This window comes from Eupeodes corollae, chromosome 3 (assembly GCF_945859685.1).
Source record: "Eupeodes corollae chromosome 3, idEupCoro1.1, whole genome shotgun sequence".
Taxonomy (NCBI): domain Eukaryota; kingdom Metazoa; phylum Arthropoda; class Insecta; order Diptera; family Syrphidae; genus Eupeodes; species Eupeodes corollae.
This window is the reverse complement of record NC_079149.1, coordinates 128,139,168-128,157,709: the sequence shown is the minus strand read 5'-3', so window position 1 is coordinate 128,157,709 and position 18,542 is coordinate 128,139,168. Positions and strand designations below refer to the sequence as shown.

At 31.3% G+C, this 18,542-nt stretch overlaps 1 protein-coding gene across 2 annotated transcripts in view; it reads right to left on the bottom strand.

Moving 5' to 3' along the window:
• The window catches only part of LOC129949377 (tudor and KH domain-containing protein homolog), a 31,733-nt gene that overhangs the window by 5,481 nt on the left and 7,710 nt on the right, over positions 1-18,542 (bottom strand). The window contains exon 1 of one of the 2 annotated variants that reach the window (XM_056060804.1): positions 8,449-8,912. The exons of the other annotated variant lie outside the window; for it this stretch is intronic. The gene's annotated coding sequence lies outside the window, so the exon portion shown is untranslated. Of the gene's footprint in view, positions 1-8,448; positions 8,913-18,542 lie in introns of those variants that run through there. 2 annotated transcript variants of the gene reach the window in all.

Sequence of the window (18,542 nt, the reverse complement as noted above, 5' to 3'; positions counted from 1 at the left end):
TCGTAAATTAAGCGCCACACTTATGAATGTCTACAGCAGCCATGAATGTTGTACATTTTTAAACAGGGGTGTCAGCACTTAACTTGATACAATCGAGGATTGTCGATCGTCGATCAACTCGAAACAAATTATTTTTGACAGCACGTAATTTGAGACGAGTTCTATTGTGAATTTTACTTAAAAAAGTCATTGTGAACTATAAAATGAAATGTCAAATGAGTTTACTTTGAAATTATTCCATGCTACTTTAAATTTTAAGTCTTTTCCGAAATGCTCTTCTTCGATTCGGAGAGTGAAAGTGAAGGCGAAGAAGTGTCAAGTGCTTAAATCAACAGAAGATATTTGAGAGATAATAGTAACCCATTCTAATTGAGTAAAAATGAGTAAATATTCAAAAAGAAAAGAAAGATCATGTATCACATTACTAAAACAATTTTTTTTTTTAACTTTGTGCAGCAGTTTAGAGTCAACAAGGAATGTTTTCACAAGATACTCAGCCCGTTAGAACTTCAAAAGACAGAAATAGAACATCAGTTTCACCACTTCTTCAGCTTTGTGCAATATTAAATCTCCTAGCCAGTGGGAGTTACCAAACCACTGTTGGAACAAATGTGTTGCTAAGTTTGGTACAGACAAAAGTTTCCAAGTTCTTTCGCTGAACGTTGATTCTCCTGGAAAATAAGTTTTGTCCGCAATGGATTACATTTGAAAGCTCTAAATTTAGAGACAGCAAGAAGTATTATTATAGGAAAATTAAACTGCCGGGAATAGTGGGCTGCGTTGATAGTACTGGTATTCCTATTTTAAGACAATAGTGCATAGTGCTATTTTTCTTCCCTTGGGCAGTTTTAAGAATTCCCCTCGCTAAATCAACGTGAGAACTCATAAAATTGGTCAAAATCTCAGTTATTTATTGACATATTATTTTGTTTTTCCATTTTTCTAACACAAAAATCACTCCCGACGATAAATAATTTCTGTCGAGTGAAAACTTTTGTTTCAAACGTTAATTTGAAGTTTGTGTGCTGCCGAATCTGGCGAAACAATCGAGGACACTCCATTGAACCAAAATATGTGCTGCCAATGCTCGATTGCATCGACTAAACTCGGTTGTATCAAATTACGTGCTGGCACACAGGTATCAAAACCTTTGCCTTGCATTCAGAAGGAAGTTAGTATCAATATCAGTACCAAAGTAACCTATGATTAAAAAGGGTACCGTTAGATTTTCCATCCTTTATATCAAATTCAAGCATTTTAAAAAATAAAAAACAAATAGGTACAATAATTTTATTATATCAAGTATGGTTTAACATTGTTTTCAATAATCGGTGAGAAAAACCAGAAGACTGCTGGGAGACCCATTACTACGAAAGTAAAGCTGCCCATCATTTTTAACTACAACAAAGCGAAATTGATCGAAAGAAAGTAAGACGATTATACTTTAGACGAGTGGATTTGCGGATTTCAGAATAAAAGCGCAAAATTGTATACGATTCATTCTTAAATACTAAGCATTTTAAGTAAAATGCAAATGACTAGCCCTTTCAAAACTTAAAATCAAGAAAATAGTGTATCTGAACACGTCGAAAAAGTGACAGTTCGTGAAAAAAGAACAAATAAAAAAAACAGACCTAATAATTTAAAATGTCAGAATTTCCGAAATCGTATGGATTTAGACACTAGTAGCCATTTTCTGATTTTGACATCAGTGATATGTTTAGGAATATCAAAATTATCTTTTGAGCTTAAAATGAAATTGCCTTAACATTTAAATATCGATTAAAATGTTGCCCCAATTTGTTTCAATTTTCAAAATTAAGACCTAACATATAAAAAAGAAGAATAACAAAATGTCAAAGAAGGAATTTATCTGTTGACTTCACCTAATAAAATTGCCAAAATGCTATCAAAAAAACTACTGTCAATCAATTTGCTTAATGTGCTCTTTTATAGACTATTTTTCTCATAAAAAAATCAATTTTTATATTTATTACTTTGTAGTTCCTTCATTAACAACACGTTCACATGTGCGATAAATATGCCACAATTTATTTATTCTTTCATGTACTTTATCAAAAATTATTTATCTTAATGAAATATTTATAAACAAAAAACTCCTGTCTCAAGGTCATTCCGTTGTTAATAGCTTTACTAAATAGTATTTTCTCAAAATACCACCAAAAACATACACCTTCAAAAAAAGAACAGAAAATCGATACAAACAAAAAACTAACACGCAACTAAAGAATGAAAGTTCAAGTTGATTTCTTAAAGAGTGACACCCCACAATTTATCTGAGCTAAATTTATTATTATCTGCTTCAGGTTTTTTAATAACTTAAAATTTAAATACAAAGTTGAAACTTGTTCCATCGAACGATGTCATCACTCTTCATAATATGAACAAAAATAAAATAAAATATTCGTTAATTTTTCCTCCACTCCAAGATTTATGAATAGAATTGTTTATTAATAAAAACGTTTACAAAGCTTATGCAAGGAATAGTAAAGCGAATGAGGATGAGATGTGTCAATAAATCAAACAAACCTACCTAACACCTCACCGGCCGGCATTCTTCACAATTTTTTTCAGTTAATTTCAATACTTTCAATATGAGAAAAAGACACCCACAGGCGGAAAGCTTACTTAACGAATATACATATATGTACTTAACGAAAGCTATTTTAAAATTTGTATAGTATCTCAATCGCACTCTTTAACGGTTGTCACGTGTTTTGTCATTTTCGTTGATTCGTAAAAAAATGTATACATATACACTTTGCTTTGCACACACAATAATTTTAATTGGTGTAAACATAAACAAAAACGAAAAATGAGCACAAAATAAAGAAAGGAAAGAAAAAAGAGTAAAAAATAATCGAAATGATGGAGGAATATACTATTTTGGGTTTGGTGATCCCATACGTTTTGGTTGAATAGATTTTCGTTATGTTAACGTTTGGCATTGTGCCGTGCGTCGCGTCATTTGTATTTAGTTTTTTTCTGTTAATAAAAAGATTAATTGATCAGTGAAGTAATGATTCCTATTTATGTTCATACATATGTATATTTTCAACACACATTCAAAAAGTATTGATAAAGACACTTATTTCTGCTGTCAATGGGACTTTTTCCGCCTGAACAAGCTAAGATTTTCATTCCACATTTGTATCATCTAATAATGAAACCTTAAAAACCGTTGAGTTTTGAAATTCAAATTCTCGATTGGGTAAAGGTCTGGAAATTGTGGAGATGTTTGGATAGCTTTTGGACAGTTATACAGAAGCCATTCTCTTACAAACTGCGCCTTGTGCTTCGTTGTCCTGGTTAAACTCCAAATTCCTTAAAATGCCCATTTTTTGAGCACTTTTTACATTTTCTTTTATGATCCCTAAACAGCATTACTTATTCAATATACCATCGATGAATACTAATTTCCCATGCCTCTTGGTTAAATGCACCCCAAACCTTGATGTGCCCGCCTCCATGCTTCACTGTTGGCTTTTTGTTCCTGATTTTAAGCTCTACATTTGGCTTGCGCCACACCATAACTCTCCAATCCCATCCAAAGAGCTTGTACTTACTCTCGTAAGCAAATATTACATCATCCCACCAAGTTGCATCCTTATTTTTGTGTTCCCACGCAAATTTGATCCGAATTTGGTTCAGCGTACCGTTGATACAGATATTTTCATTTTGCATTCATTAACACTTCTTGCACAATTTTTGCTGCACTTAAACGAGGATTTGCTTTAATTTTTCTTACTATAAGCCGTTCTTCTTTCGTTGTTAACTTTTTTGGTTGACCCATCTGCTTCTTTGGTTCGATCCTTACTTCTCTTTTATACCTCCGAACAGTATCACCGACCGTGTTTGGCTTCATGTCTAAAATATCATCAATTTGTACGTTTCACCCTTATTATGGTGAAAAATAACAAGGTTTCTTTTTTTAAGGCTTGAATTTTTTTATTTGCGCCCCATGATTAACTTTTTAAATAAAACCAAACGATTTTACACTAAATCGTTTTAAAAATGTATGCGAAAGTCTAGTGAACACTTATGAATGGTACTCTTAAATAGACACTGTTAATCGGCAAATGTCAAACTCAGCAAACAAAAACGAAAAAAACGAATATTAATGAAGCGCTTACATGCGCCTTTTTTGCAGTGTGTATTGTATATCTTAATGCAGTTAAGTGATTGCACCATTTTTTTCATGAAATATTTATATGGAATAAAATATTAATTTAAAAAATATCCAAATAATAAACCTAAATTCATTTACTACGAGAAAAACACCAAAAGGATGTTAAATCTGGAAAAATTCGTAACCTCGGTCAATTTACTTAGGTCTAGCTAAGAACAGAATAGATCCAAGTGAAGTTTGAATATTATGAAGAAATTGTTTTAATAGAGTTGATTCTAAGGAAGCTTTTACTTAACATTTCACCAAAAGAAAAAACATTTGAACGATATTCGCTTTTAGAAAAATGTTATTTCAAAAATGTCTTTCTTTTATTTGAGTTATAAGAACAGCAAAAGTAAAAGCAAAAAGGAATTTATTAAGTGTTTAATATCACTTCGATTTATTTCACATAATTTTGATTTTATTCAGTTTTTTTTTTTAAATATCACTCTGATCTATTATGTTCTTATTTACATAATTTCTATTATTATAACGCCTCTAGAAATATTGGGTTTGGAAATTTTGGTTCCTTTAAACAGCTGAATTGAACTTGGCAACAAAAATGGAACAAAAATACCCATTCCAAAATATTTGGATAATGCTGGTATACCGATCGCTTCTAAAACCATACGCTGTACGAGGTGTGTTCAAAAAGTACACTGAATTTTAAAATTTCGCGGGTCTGGGGCGTACGAATGTCAAAATGTTTTTATTTTATTGCGTTGGTATACATGTCCCTAAAGTATGATGCAATTTTCAGCTATATTCACTGTTAAGTTTGTCTGTGGTAGTTGCTAAGGTTCGACGTGTTTTTATGATCTCGGCGATTTTTGCTGAAACTGCTGAATTTTGACAAAAAAAAGAATCGCATGAATATCGCTCAGGAGCTGTTAAATCACATCAACGTCGATCAATGTTTGCTTGAAATGGTCATAACTGGTGATGAAACAGGGGTGTACGGTTATGATGTCGAAACCAAAGCACAATCGTCCACCTGGAAGCATCCAACGTCACCAAGAGCGAAAAAACCATGTCAAATTCGATCAAATGTGAAGGTTTTGCCCCAACCTCCATATTCACCAGATACGGCTCCGTGTGACTTTTTCCTTTTTCCAAAGTGGAAGAGACCCATGAAAGGACGGCGTTTTTCCTCGATTAAAGAAATAAAGGCCGAATCGCTAAGAATGCTAAAAACGCTGGCATAAGTGTATTATATCTAAGGGGGACTTTTATGAAGGGGAGCATTTTGATGTAAACGAATAAATAAATATTTTTTTGAAAAAAAACTAAAATTTTGGGTACTTTTTGAACACACCTCGTATAGGAACAACAACCTGACAGGCAACGAAAGAGATTTGACCAAACCTGTGTACATTTTCATTCATTTTGTAGGTTCGAGCAGGTGCTACTGGCATTTGTGACCTGTCAAATTGAACTGTCATAATATTAGTTAAATGTTTGCAATTTCTGATAATATATCGCTTACAATGGAACCATGTTTTGAACATAATGGGCAGGTTCACACAACATAAGTGAGTTCATTCTTTGAACGTAAATTTTGATCAAGGCAACTAGTAAGTTTTTCAAGTGTTATACATTAACAGCGTTTTTTTGGTATTCCATACATAGTACAGTGAGAAATTGCCAACAAAACGATCCGCAGTAGCCAGATTTTTGTATTTAAAAATTGGTACAGTTGAAAGAAAATCTATCAGAATAATAATATAAAAAAACACACAAATTGAAGAAAGTTTTGTGAAAATCAAATGTTAAAATTAACTTAGCAAAAAAACTAACTAAAACTTTTAAAATAGACAATTTTCAAGAAGAAATGGTAAGAAAACATCTAGAAATTGAGATTCTATAAAAAAAAGTTAATTTAACAATTGCTTCCAGGAGGGGGTTTGTTCGTAGACTACTACATTAACATGTGGTGTTGGAGCGAGTTAAAATGAGCTTGGTTTGACTCGATTCCCGTCAGGAATGCATTATGGTCTGTTTATTTGAATGTTTGTGTACAAAAAAATATAGATTTATTTTAATCAAATTATAAAAAAAATGGTCATGGAGTACGTAACATATTCTTATATGGTGCTGAACGAATCGGTTCTTTATTGTTTAACACGAATCAAACTAAAGGCCCAACTATAATAAGCATAAGCTAGCATATGCACGCATAAGTAAACGTTCGAATACAAAGAATCTCAATACGAGTGAACATAATGGAGTCTAGCTCCGTTTCGTTCAATTTTTCTCAGTTTCGTTAACTTAAGCAAGAGCGATCTCAGTCACTCGCCGTATAAGTAAAATCTGAAGACCCAACTATAATAGGCATAAGCAAACATAAGCTTATGTCAAAAATCCAACGAAAATTCACTTAAGTGAACGTAAACAAAATTGCATTATGGCTATGCAGTAATTTCACAAACTTAAGTGAATTTTCGTTGGGTTTTTGACATAAGCTTATGTTTGCTTATGTCTATTTTAGTTGGGCCTTAACTCACTTCACTTCACACATCAAACCACCATTTGCATTTTAGAAAGTGCTGTCATACTTAATCAGTTTTAAATCTTCTTGTGCGGTGGAAACACTAACAAGATTTATTTAATCTAAACTGAGATAAACCTTTGGTGGAAGCATAGCAAAACTTAATAATATTTTCTATTGATTTCTCTTGCGAAATAAGTTCAGTAAGTCAATTTTCATTAACAAAACTAAATAATATCAACAATATCAGATTAATTTTTTTCCCCAATGGAAAACACATACATAATTCCAAATGCACAACTAGTCAACGAACACAGCCATCGAGATACAGATGCAATATCCATCGTACCAGCATTTGAGAACGAAATCAGATAAGATCCATTCGAGACTCGTATATATGTCAAAAACTCATCCATAGTAAGATTCTACGCTAACTTTTATCGTTAGTATTCATACTACGGATATTATTTTTGTTTTTCGTGCAAAATCCTTCTATACTATTCACGAATTGTATTTTGTATTTTAAAGAAATACTACTTATTTCTTTTCTACAAGATAATTAAAATTACAAAAACTTAAATGTGGAGAAAATAAATAAATCATTTGCCATTAAAGTAATGAGAGTAATGATTTAATGAGAAAACATGATCAATTGTCATTTTGACATAATTGACTTCATAGTCAGGGAGATTCAATTACTTTCCAGTCAACTTTTTAATTAAATTTACTTAATTAGAATACATTTTTTTAGCAGCTTTATCGTCATAAACGTCCAAATTGTCAAAGATTTGATGAAAATGTCGACAAATTTATCGTAAGCGACATTTTTTTTATAAAAAAGGCAACTTAATTAATGAAATTTGCTAGTAACATTTAAGGCTTTGAAGGCCATTGTCATGTCTTAACTTAAGCAAAATTAATAATTTTCAATACTGACTATGGGTATAAGTTGATTCAAGGACTAGTAGGCGTTTGTTTCGATGTACATAGGCGTTACTGATGTCGTAAAATGCACGCTCACTCAACTATAATACTGCTACAAGTGCAAATACTGCTAATGATCCGAATTTATTGATTTTTCGGAGTATGGAAAATGTCGTACATTACCTTTTTGGCAGGTCATTAAAGATAATGAGTGGTCATGTAATTTGAAAAATCCCCGAATAAAGAAATAATTTTTCATAGAACTTTGACTTTAATGACACCTAGATTTTTTTATATTTTTTCTTGAGTTGGAGAATTTAGAGGCAGAATCAGTGACCGAGTGAGTGTCCCCCCTTAGGAAGCACCACTTCGTGATAATGACATTCGTAGTGTAACGTATCGTCCAACTTTTGAAAATTACAGTATTTATATTCTATTACATCGAGTCTCTATCAAATTTTCCTTTTTTTTAAAAACATTTTTTTATCTTTTGCACCTTTTCAAAACACACTCATCCAAGTAAAACACATCAAATTTTAAAAATATTATTCAAACTTTTAAAATTTGTACTTTGTTACTTTGTTTAAAAACAAGATTTTTACGCAATTAGTGACATAATTTATAAAATAATCTTATAACGTAAACACAAAACGCCTTGAACTGCACAAGCAAGCAAGAATGAGCTCAGTGGTCATTTTTATTTTTATTTTTATTTCTTTTTTGTCTTCAACTTAAAAGCATTTGTTTTGTTTTTTCTTTTTATGCACTCACACTTTTCATTGATTATATCATCACAAAATCAATTATAAGTTCATATTCTTTTCTTGTACGAGTATAACATTATTACCTAAAGAATTTTTCAAATATCAGAAGTCGCGCCGTAACATCAAAACAGCAAAGATTACACTACACCAACATTTCTTGTCGTTCTAACGACAATTTTGTTTACATTTCTGTTGTATTTTAGCGTTGTTATATTATTAAATTTTTCTTTTTATTTAATCGACACAAAAAAAAAGAAAATTAAAATAAACAAAGCGTCAGTTTTAAATTAAAAACTGCATAAATACAACCGGTGAAATTAAAATCTAAAACGATAGAGCCGCGAATGAGGTCGTTTAACACATGACAAGAGACAATAAAACTGCTAAAAGACTACGATTGAGATTTACAACTAAATTAAAAAAAAAAAAGTGGTGGGAAAAATTTAATCGATCCGATTCTCGCATATATCATAAATAAAATGCACAAAAGCTAGAAGCACATTTAACGCTAAACTCGAAGCTGTAGCTGCCAACTAGCAGTTGCCACTACTGAACTGACTGGTTGATTATTTTCGTTCTTTTTGTGTTTAAAGGGAACTAATTTTAGACATATGACATAATTTCTTTTGATATAGAATATAGTTAGTGTCAGTTACACGGCATAGAGTACGATTTTATGAATAAGTTTTGTATTTAAAAAGAGTAGACTTTTATTTAAATTACTTACTCGTATGCAAATGCAAAAAGCGGATGAAATTAATATTTTAAACTTGATATTAATCGGTTTGGTAATTGGAAAAGGCTTAATCTTTACTGACAGTTGGTAATAAATAAAGAAGTCAACTTAATTTTAAAAGTTGTATATAACATATTTCACTATATTTGGAACTTAGGGGAGGTAATTAATAACGATATGGAGATTAAAATAAGTTTTAATTTTTTGGTTTATGAAATTAAAAACAATTAGAGGAACATACAGTGTTGGCCAAAATATTAGCAACTATGGGTGAGTTCAAAAATGCAACTAGTTGCACAAGCCATGCTGACAAAATTCATGCAATGTATTTATAAACAGAAACATTACTGCAAGAATGCGGCAGATATACAATATCAATAACCGGTTCATAAATGTCACCAAATTAGGCGCCTATAAAATTGAACTGTCAGAGTATGTCAGTATGACAGAAATAATACATTTTTTCATTGAGTTTTGGTTTTGGTTTTTTAGTGTCTTAACAAAATTCTTTCAAAATTTCTAATAAAAATATTTTATTAGGACTTATTTTAAATGTTTTGAATGGAACAAATTCATTCATTCATTTCTATGAAGTATAAATATTAAAAAGGGTGTCCCAAAATTAACGCAAGATTTGAATTTGCCGCCATTTGTGCAGTGAAGTGTTGGCAACCCTGAAAAAAAGCAATTTGACAGCTAACAGTATAGGGTTATTAAAAATGGAGCGTTACACGATAGAACAACGTGTCTACATTATTAAAGAATATTTCAAAAATAGTGAAAGCTTGGCGGCTGCAGTTCGAAAATTTCATACAAAATATGGTCGGAATAGTGTTTTAACTTCGTCAACTGTGAAGAGATTAATTGAAAAATGCATGGAGACTGGATCCGTTGGAGACGCCAAACACACTGGTCGTCCAAAAACGTGAGAGTGTTGCTGACAATCCAGGAACCTCAATTCGACGTCGTCGTGGACAAGAATTGCAAATTTCAAGAATCTCTCTACAGCGTATACTCACCAAAGATCTGTGTCTTCATGCTTACAAAATTCAATTAACACAACAATTGAAGCCTAATGACCATGGACAGAGAAGAGAGTTCGTTGAATGGATTATTGAACATCAACAAATGGACCCTGATTTTTCGAGCAAAATCATCCTAAGCGATGAAGCACATTTTCATCTTAATGGCTTTGTCAATCGCCAAAATTGCCGCATTTGGGGTTCGGAGAACCCACATGTGATTGTCGAAAAACAAATGCATCCACAACGCGTGACTGTATGGTGTGGATTTTGGGCTGGAGGCATAATTGGGCCATATTTTTTTGAAAATGATGCTGGTCAAGCCGTGACTGTTACTGGTGCTCGATATCGCGACATGATATCACATCAAATTTTAAAAATATTATTCAAACTTTTAAAATTTGTACTTTGTTACTTTGTTTAAAAACAAGATTTTTACGCAATTAGTGACATAATTTATAAAATAATCTTATAACGTAAACACAAAACGCCTTGAACTGCACAAGCAAGCAAGAATGAGCTCAGTGGTCATTTTTATTTTTATTTTTATTTCTTTTTTGTCTTCAACTTAAAAGCATTTGTTTTGTTTTTTCTTTTTAATGCACTCACACTTTTCATTGATTATATCATCACAAAATCAATTATAAGTTCATATTCTTTTCTTGTACGAGTATAACATTATTACCTAAAGAATTTTTCAAATATCAGAAGTCGCGCCGTAACATCAAAACAGCAAAGATTACACTACACCAACATTTCTTGTCGTTCTAACGACAATTTTGTTTACATTTCTGTTGTATTTTAGCGTTGTTATATTATTAAATTTTTCTTTTTATTTAATCGACACAAAAAAAAAGAAAATTAAAATAAACAAAGCGTCAGTTTTAAATTAAAAACTGCATAAATACAACCGGTGAAATTAAAATCTAAAACGATAGAGCCGCGAATGAGGTCGTTTAACACATGACAAGAGACAATAAAACTGCTAAAAGACTACGATTGAGATTTACAACTAAATTAAAAAAAAAAAAGTGGTGGGAAAAATTTAATCGATCCGATTCTCGCATATATCATAAATAAAATGCACAAAAGCTAGAAGCACATTTAACGCTAAACTCGAAGCTGTAGCTGCCAACTAGCAGTTGCCACTACTGAACTGACTGGTTGATTATTTTCGTTCTTTTTGTGTTTAAAGGGAACTAATTTTAGACATATGACATAATTTCTTTTGATATAGAATATAGTTAGTGTCAGTTACACGGCATAGAGTACGATTTTATGAATAAGTTTTGTATTTAAAAAGAGTAGACTTTTATTTAAATTACTTACTCGTATGCAAATGCAAAAAGCGGATGAAATTAATATTTTAAACTTGATATTAATCGGTTTGGTAATTGGAAAAGGCTTAATCTTTACTGACAGTTGGTAATAAATAAAGAAGTCAACTTAATTTTAAAAGTTGTATATAACATATTTCACTATATTTGGAACTTAGGGGAGGTAATTAATAACGATATGGAGATTAAAATAAGTTTTAATTTTTTGGTTTATGAAATTAAAAACAATTAGAGGAACATACAGTGTTGGCCAAAATATTAGCAACTATGGGTGAGTTCAAAAATGCAACTAGTTGCACAAGCCATGCTGACAAAATTCATGCAATGTATTTATAAACAGAAACATTACTGCAAGAATGCGGCAGATATACAATATCAATAACCGGTTCATAAATGTCACCAAATTAGGCGCCTATAAAATTGAACTGTCAGAGTATGTCAGTATGACAGAAATAATACATTTTTTCATTGAGTTTTGGTTTTGGTTTTTTAGTGTCTTAACAAAATTCTTTCAAAATTTCTAATAAAAATATTTTATTAGGACTTATTTTAAATGTTTTGAATGGAACAAATTCATTCATTCATTTCTATGAAGTATAAATATTAAAAAGGGTGTCCCAAAATTAACGCAAGATTTGAATTTGCCGCCATTTGTGCAGTGAAGTGTTGGCAACCCTGAAAAAAAGCAATTTGACAGCTAACAGTATAGGGTTATTAAAAATGGAGCGTTACACGATAGAACAACGTGTCTACATTATTAAAGAATATTTCAAAAATAGTGAAAGCTTGGCGGCTGCAGTTCGAAAATTTCATACAAAATATGGTCGGAATAGTGTTTTAACTTCGTCAACTGTGAAGAGATTAATTGAAAAATGCATGGAGACTGGATCCGTTGGAGACGCCAAACACACTGGTCGTCCAAAAACGTGAGAGTGTTGCTGACAATCCAGGAACCTCAATTCGACGTCGTCGTGGACAAGAATTGCAAATTTCAAGAATCTCTCTACAGCGTATACTCACCAAAGATCTGTGTCTTCATGCTTACAAAATTCAATTAACACAACAATTGAAGCCTAATGACCATGGACAGAGAAGAGAGTTCGTTGAATGGATTATTGAACATCAACAAATGGACCCTGATTTTTCGAGCAAAATCATCCTAAGCGATGAAGCACATTTTCATCTTAATGGCTTTGTCAATCGCCAAAATTGCCGCATTTGGGGTTCGGAGAACCCACATGTGATTGTCGAAAAACAAATGCATCCACAACGCGTGACTGTATGGTGTGGATTTTGGGCTGGAGGCATAATTGGGCCATATTTTTTTGAAAATGATGCTGGTCAAGCCGTGACTGTTACTGGTGCTCGATATCGCGACATGATTACACAGTTCTTTCTGCCAAAATTGGATGATATTCATGTGTCCAATATGTGGTTTCAACAAGACGGTGCCACATGTCATACAGCCCGTGAAACAATTCAATTACTGCATGAGACATTTCCAGGTCGTGTACTCTCTCTGGTTTCGGTGATCCAAATTGGCCTCCTAGATCGTGTGATTTAACACCATTAGACTTCTTTTTATGTGGTTATTTAAAATCACAAGTCTATGTCAAGAAGCCCACAACCACCCGTGCATTAAAGGAGGAGATTTAACGCTGCATCAACGAAATTCAGCCACATTTATCCAGAATGGTCATGGAAATTTTCAACAAAAGAGTGCGCATGTGCATGCAAAGCCGTGGAGGCCATTTGTCCGATGTGTTATTTCATATATAACCCTATCCTTTGTACTTTACGAGTCAATAAAAATATAACTATCAAGACTAAAAACGGCGTTTTCTATTTAATTCAAATCTTGCGTTAATTTTGTGACACCCTTTATTTCAACTTATTAATAACACATCATTTTATTTTTTGATAAAAATTTAATAAATATCCAATTATTTTACCTACTCATCTTGTTCTGACATTTTCCTGCAAAGCGGCAACAGAAATAAAATGAGTGCACAGAACAGAGTTACCGACTGCAGTAATGCAGTGTGTTTACATTTATGAACGCATTACTGCTGCATTTTTACATTAATGAACTTACCCTATGTCATTTAAAAATTATTAACTTAAACAAATTTTATTTTTTTTTTTTCAAAATTCAATACACTTTGTATGTACTCTAAATAGACTACAAGATAATGTAGTTTTCATAACGGTCTATTTAAATATGACATCCGATTTTGTCAAAACAAAACTTCTTATTGCTATCTCTCTTTTTCTCATCAATAGAAAAATGTTAGCCTGTTAACTACAAAATTTATTGCTCATATTAAAGGTGCTGGCAAACGAGTGGAGTTGAATCTATTTATTAGGCGTTCTTTAGGCGCCAAATATAGCTATTATTGGTTTTCATCATTGAAAACAAACATTGGAATTTGTTTGGAAGGTCGTTTATAGCTATCATTAAAAATTTCTGTCATTGAAAATAATTCCCTGATTGAAAACCACCGAAAAATGTTTGTATAAAATTAGAACACAAATCAGTGGAACGATTCGTTTCACTTTTGAACATAAAAGTATCAGCTGTTCAGGAAAATGAATTTCCGTCTTGAAAATAGAAAAACTCATTTTTAGAGAAATATAAATGCGCAACTATAATTTTTTTCCCAAAACAAAATTCTTTGTGTGATTTTAGTATATAATTTTCATTTCAAATCAAAGGGAAACACCGTCAAATGTCGATTCAAACATTTTTCCGAATCGATTTCAATGATAGCTATAACTGGCGCCTTAGTTCACGGGCAAGGTTATCAGTGTTTTTAGCTAAATTTTGTAAAATGGCCGGAAACAAATACTCTAACGAAATAAAAGAAATAATTATAAAAGAACATAAAAGTGAAATGAGTCAAATTAAAATATCGGACAAATATTCCATTCCAAAAATTAGTGATTTGTCCATTAATAAAATTTTACAAATCCAAAAAGTCATTCCAAACGATTCATCGAGTTGGCAGACCAAGAAAAACAACAAAACGACAGGGTTCTGCTATATTATGTAATACAATCAATTAAAAAACAAAACCCTTTTTTTCATTAAGAGAAATAAGTACCCAACTCGACCTGAACGTAAGCCCGAAAAGACGTGGTTTCAAGAAAACCGGATTAATGTGTCAAAATGGGCAGCAAAGTCCCCACATTTCAATTCTATTAAAAATCTATGGGAAATTGTAGATCGATGAATTGTAAGGATTAATTTCAAGAATAAAACGATCTGTTTTATCAAATTAAACTGGCTTGGGAAAGTATGCCAAACAGCATTAAAAGCAATTTAATTGACTCCATGCTTCGAAGATGTGCTGAAGTGATTAAAAACAAGGGCTTTGCTACCAAATACTAGCAATATTTTAGTAAGAAAGTTTTTTAAAAGTTGCTTTTGTTTTGATCAGCTTAATATTGAACTAATTATGCTATATTAAATGATCAAACAAGAATGTCTCAAGGGAAAATAAAAAAAGAATGGAAAGTGGTAAATAGTATTATTAATCGAAGTGTTAATGATCAAAATAGTTTGATAGCGTTGAACAACGGGGATGAAATAATTTCAATGCATTCAATGAGTTCTTTGTTTCAGTTGGACAGGAATCATTTTCGAGGGGCACCTCTTTTCTAGGATATTCTTGTACTGATTCCAGCTCTCTAGTTTAGTCTTTTCAAGTAAATAGTTTTTACTTCGAATCAATATCTGATCTTGAGATATTAAAAGCCATAAACTCTCTAAATAACTCCAAATCATTTGGTAATGATGGTATTTCTAACAATGTGTTAAAGAAAATTGCTTTGATTATTGTAGATATTTTGACATGTATTTTTAATTTGAGTATTTTCTCTGGAATCTTTCCTGATGAACTTAAACACGCCTTTGTGATACCCTTGTTTAAAAAAGGGAGTAAAAAAGACAAAAATAATTATAGACCAATTTCTATGTTGTCTTCTATTTCAAAAATATTCGAAAAAATAGTTAAATATAGGGTTTTAAACTTTCTCAAAAATTCTAACTTTCTTAGTTCCAAAGAGTTTGGGTTTAGGACTGGGCTCTCTACTGAGGATGCTTTGTTGGATTTTTGCTCTTTTATTCATAAAGGACTGGATGATCGAAGGTTTTGTAGTAGACTTTTTGTGGATATGACAAAAGCCTTTGATATGTTAGACCGCAATATTCTTCTGAACAAATTATATTATGCGGGCTCCGTGGATTTATATATGAGTGCTTTGCATCTTATCTGAAAAACAGGGAACAAAAGGTCAAACTCAGCAGCTGTCTGAGTAGCTCCAAGGTTATAGATCTTGGAGTTCCTCAGGGATCTGTTCTTGGTCCCATCCTTTTTCTAATATATATTAATTCTGTTTTTGAACAACCGTTTGTTGGTGAAGTAAGGGCGTGGCTGATTTAAAGTATGATAAACTTTTGGTTTTTTCCCTTAGCTCTAATGTGACTCCAGACATTTATGTTATATTCCACTCATCGAACTGTGCAAGGTATAATTTACACTTGAGTTCCTTTCGAAATTCGTATCACTATTTTAATTCTAATGTTTCTTGCGACACCAACTGCTTTCAAATTGAAAACGTTAACTGTTTTAAATACTTGGGTGTTTGAGCTCGTCTAAACATATTTTAGGGCTTAAAAAATATTTCCTTTCAACAATCCGTTGTTTTTATCGCCTTAGAAAGTATTGATTTGATAACACCATGAGAACTGTTAACTATGGGATTTTTCATTCTCGAATGCAATACGGTATAAGCTGTTGGGGAGGTGCTTATCAGAAAAAAAATGAAGCCGCTTATTGTGCTGCAGAAATGAGCTATAAGAAAAGTGTGTAACTCAACCCGTCTCTCTCATTTCATGGAAGTTTTTAGGCGTATAGAAATTTTGCCTGTCAGACAGTTATTTTATTACAAGGTTTTCGAGATTTTCTTTATTATAGGCTGGTACTTGCAGAGTCCAATATGTGAAGGCTATATCTTACGCAGTAATAACCAATCCTTAGTTGCCATTCCTTCTCGTACTACAAGCTTTAGAAACTCGTATAATGTTGTCTCCTGCAAATTTTGTAACCGCCTTCCAGCTAGCCTACGCAACCTACCAACTCTTTTCGCCTTTTTGAAAAAAGTAAAACTGTGGCATCTTGATCATAATGAAATCGAAGTTTTGTTGAGCTATATTGTTTAAATGTTTAATTCAATTAATACTGTCAATGAATTTGTTTTTGTTTTATGTTGTTTCTTTTGAAAATGCATTTTGATTTAATTCTTTTTAATTTTTTAACTTAACTTTCCTTATATTGTACACCCCACGCTGAATTTTTGTACTATGAAGTGGCATTATCTCTATTTTTATGAAATACTAATGTCACTAACTATTCTCTCTTAATTTTCTTAGATAGTTATGGTCATTAAGATCAGGATAATGATTAATAGAAAAAAACTATTACAAAAACAACTATATTTGGAAAATTCATTAGGAACTGTAAATATTTAACTTGAAAACAAAATATATACAATATTTGAATCTTTAATTTGTTTTTTAGTTATTTAAAAATCGGGGCAATTAAAGTTGCTTTTGTTTTAGCCAACACTGTATGCATCGTTACAATATATATACAATACCTAAGGTCTTTTAAGGTCAAGGTCAAGGTTCATAATAAATATGTATTTTAATTTGTTAACTTTTGTGTTATGTGTGCCATATGTTAGTAAAATATTGTACAGCACTTGTTGTAGTTAACAAAGGAATTGAATGCAAGTGGGCGGAATTTGTTTATATTCTACTTAGACAAGTTATTGAAAGTGTTATCAAAATATTGATTTAATAAAGAATTACATAATGCATGGCTTCTAGTTTATTTTAAATAAAAAAGAAAAAAAAACATCTAAGTTTGAACTGTATCAGTTCAAACAAACTAAATTTAAAAGACTTAAAATAGAACAATAAATTAATTTGTATATCTCTATTATTTATTCAACTTCAAACAGTTTAAAGAACACATTTTTATCTTCTTAACAATCTTAATACATTCTACACAACAGTTTGTTTGATTTTAAGAGAAAAAAAGAAACAAAATATTGGCAAATTGACAAACTGTTGAATGTAGTTTTTTTCTTCATCTTGATACTGGACATTGATGACATTGAAAAATAGAAAAAAAAAAAGAAGACACCGATAACATCAAACAAAGCTATGCTGTAGCACTTTAACATCAAGTACCTTAAAATTAAGCTGTGATATAAATGTCTTTATCGTATAGTTTAATAATTTATTTTTTTGCTTGTTTTTATTTTATATTGTAATTGTTATTTATTTTAAATTTGTGTCAGTGCTGTCGGGAGGATGCAATATGGAGTTTTAACAATTATAATGTGATTGAATACAAGTGTAAGAAAGTAAAATGATTTATTTATGTAACAAAATTATGTATTTAAAATAATTTTAAAAAATTTTAGTATTAAATATTTTTAAATTTAAAATGTATTAATTGTATTTATATGTATATTTGTAACAGATTGAATAAAGAACAAAAAAATCCCCTGAAGAAGTAAGGAATTCTTACGAAACGTTGGGTAAAAGAATGGAATAGTTTTTAATTTATTTATTCGCATTCCAAAAAACAAAAAGACCAAAAGAGCCTAATAAAACACAATAAAAAAGTATTTAAAAAAGAATTGGTCAAACACATACAACAAATAGAAAAAGTCACTTAGGTATTTCTTAGCTACGTACATACACATGTGTGTCATCATAAGATTCCACAAGTTATGTATATATTTATTTTGTTTCTTTTTCTTACTTTTTAAGAATCTTAACCTTAATGTGTAGTAGTAGTAATCATGTTGAAGAAGTCTGGTTGATTGGTTAGATAAAACGTTAAAATCGATAATAATGAAGGCAAGATAATGTAAGGAAATGTATGTCAGATTGGTATAAATGAGGTCTTATTGAGTTTAATTACTCTCAGGAAGACAATAAGAGGTTTTAACTTTGAAAAATAGAAAAAACGTAAAGATTATTTGCTTTTTGAGATTTTGCTTTA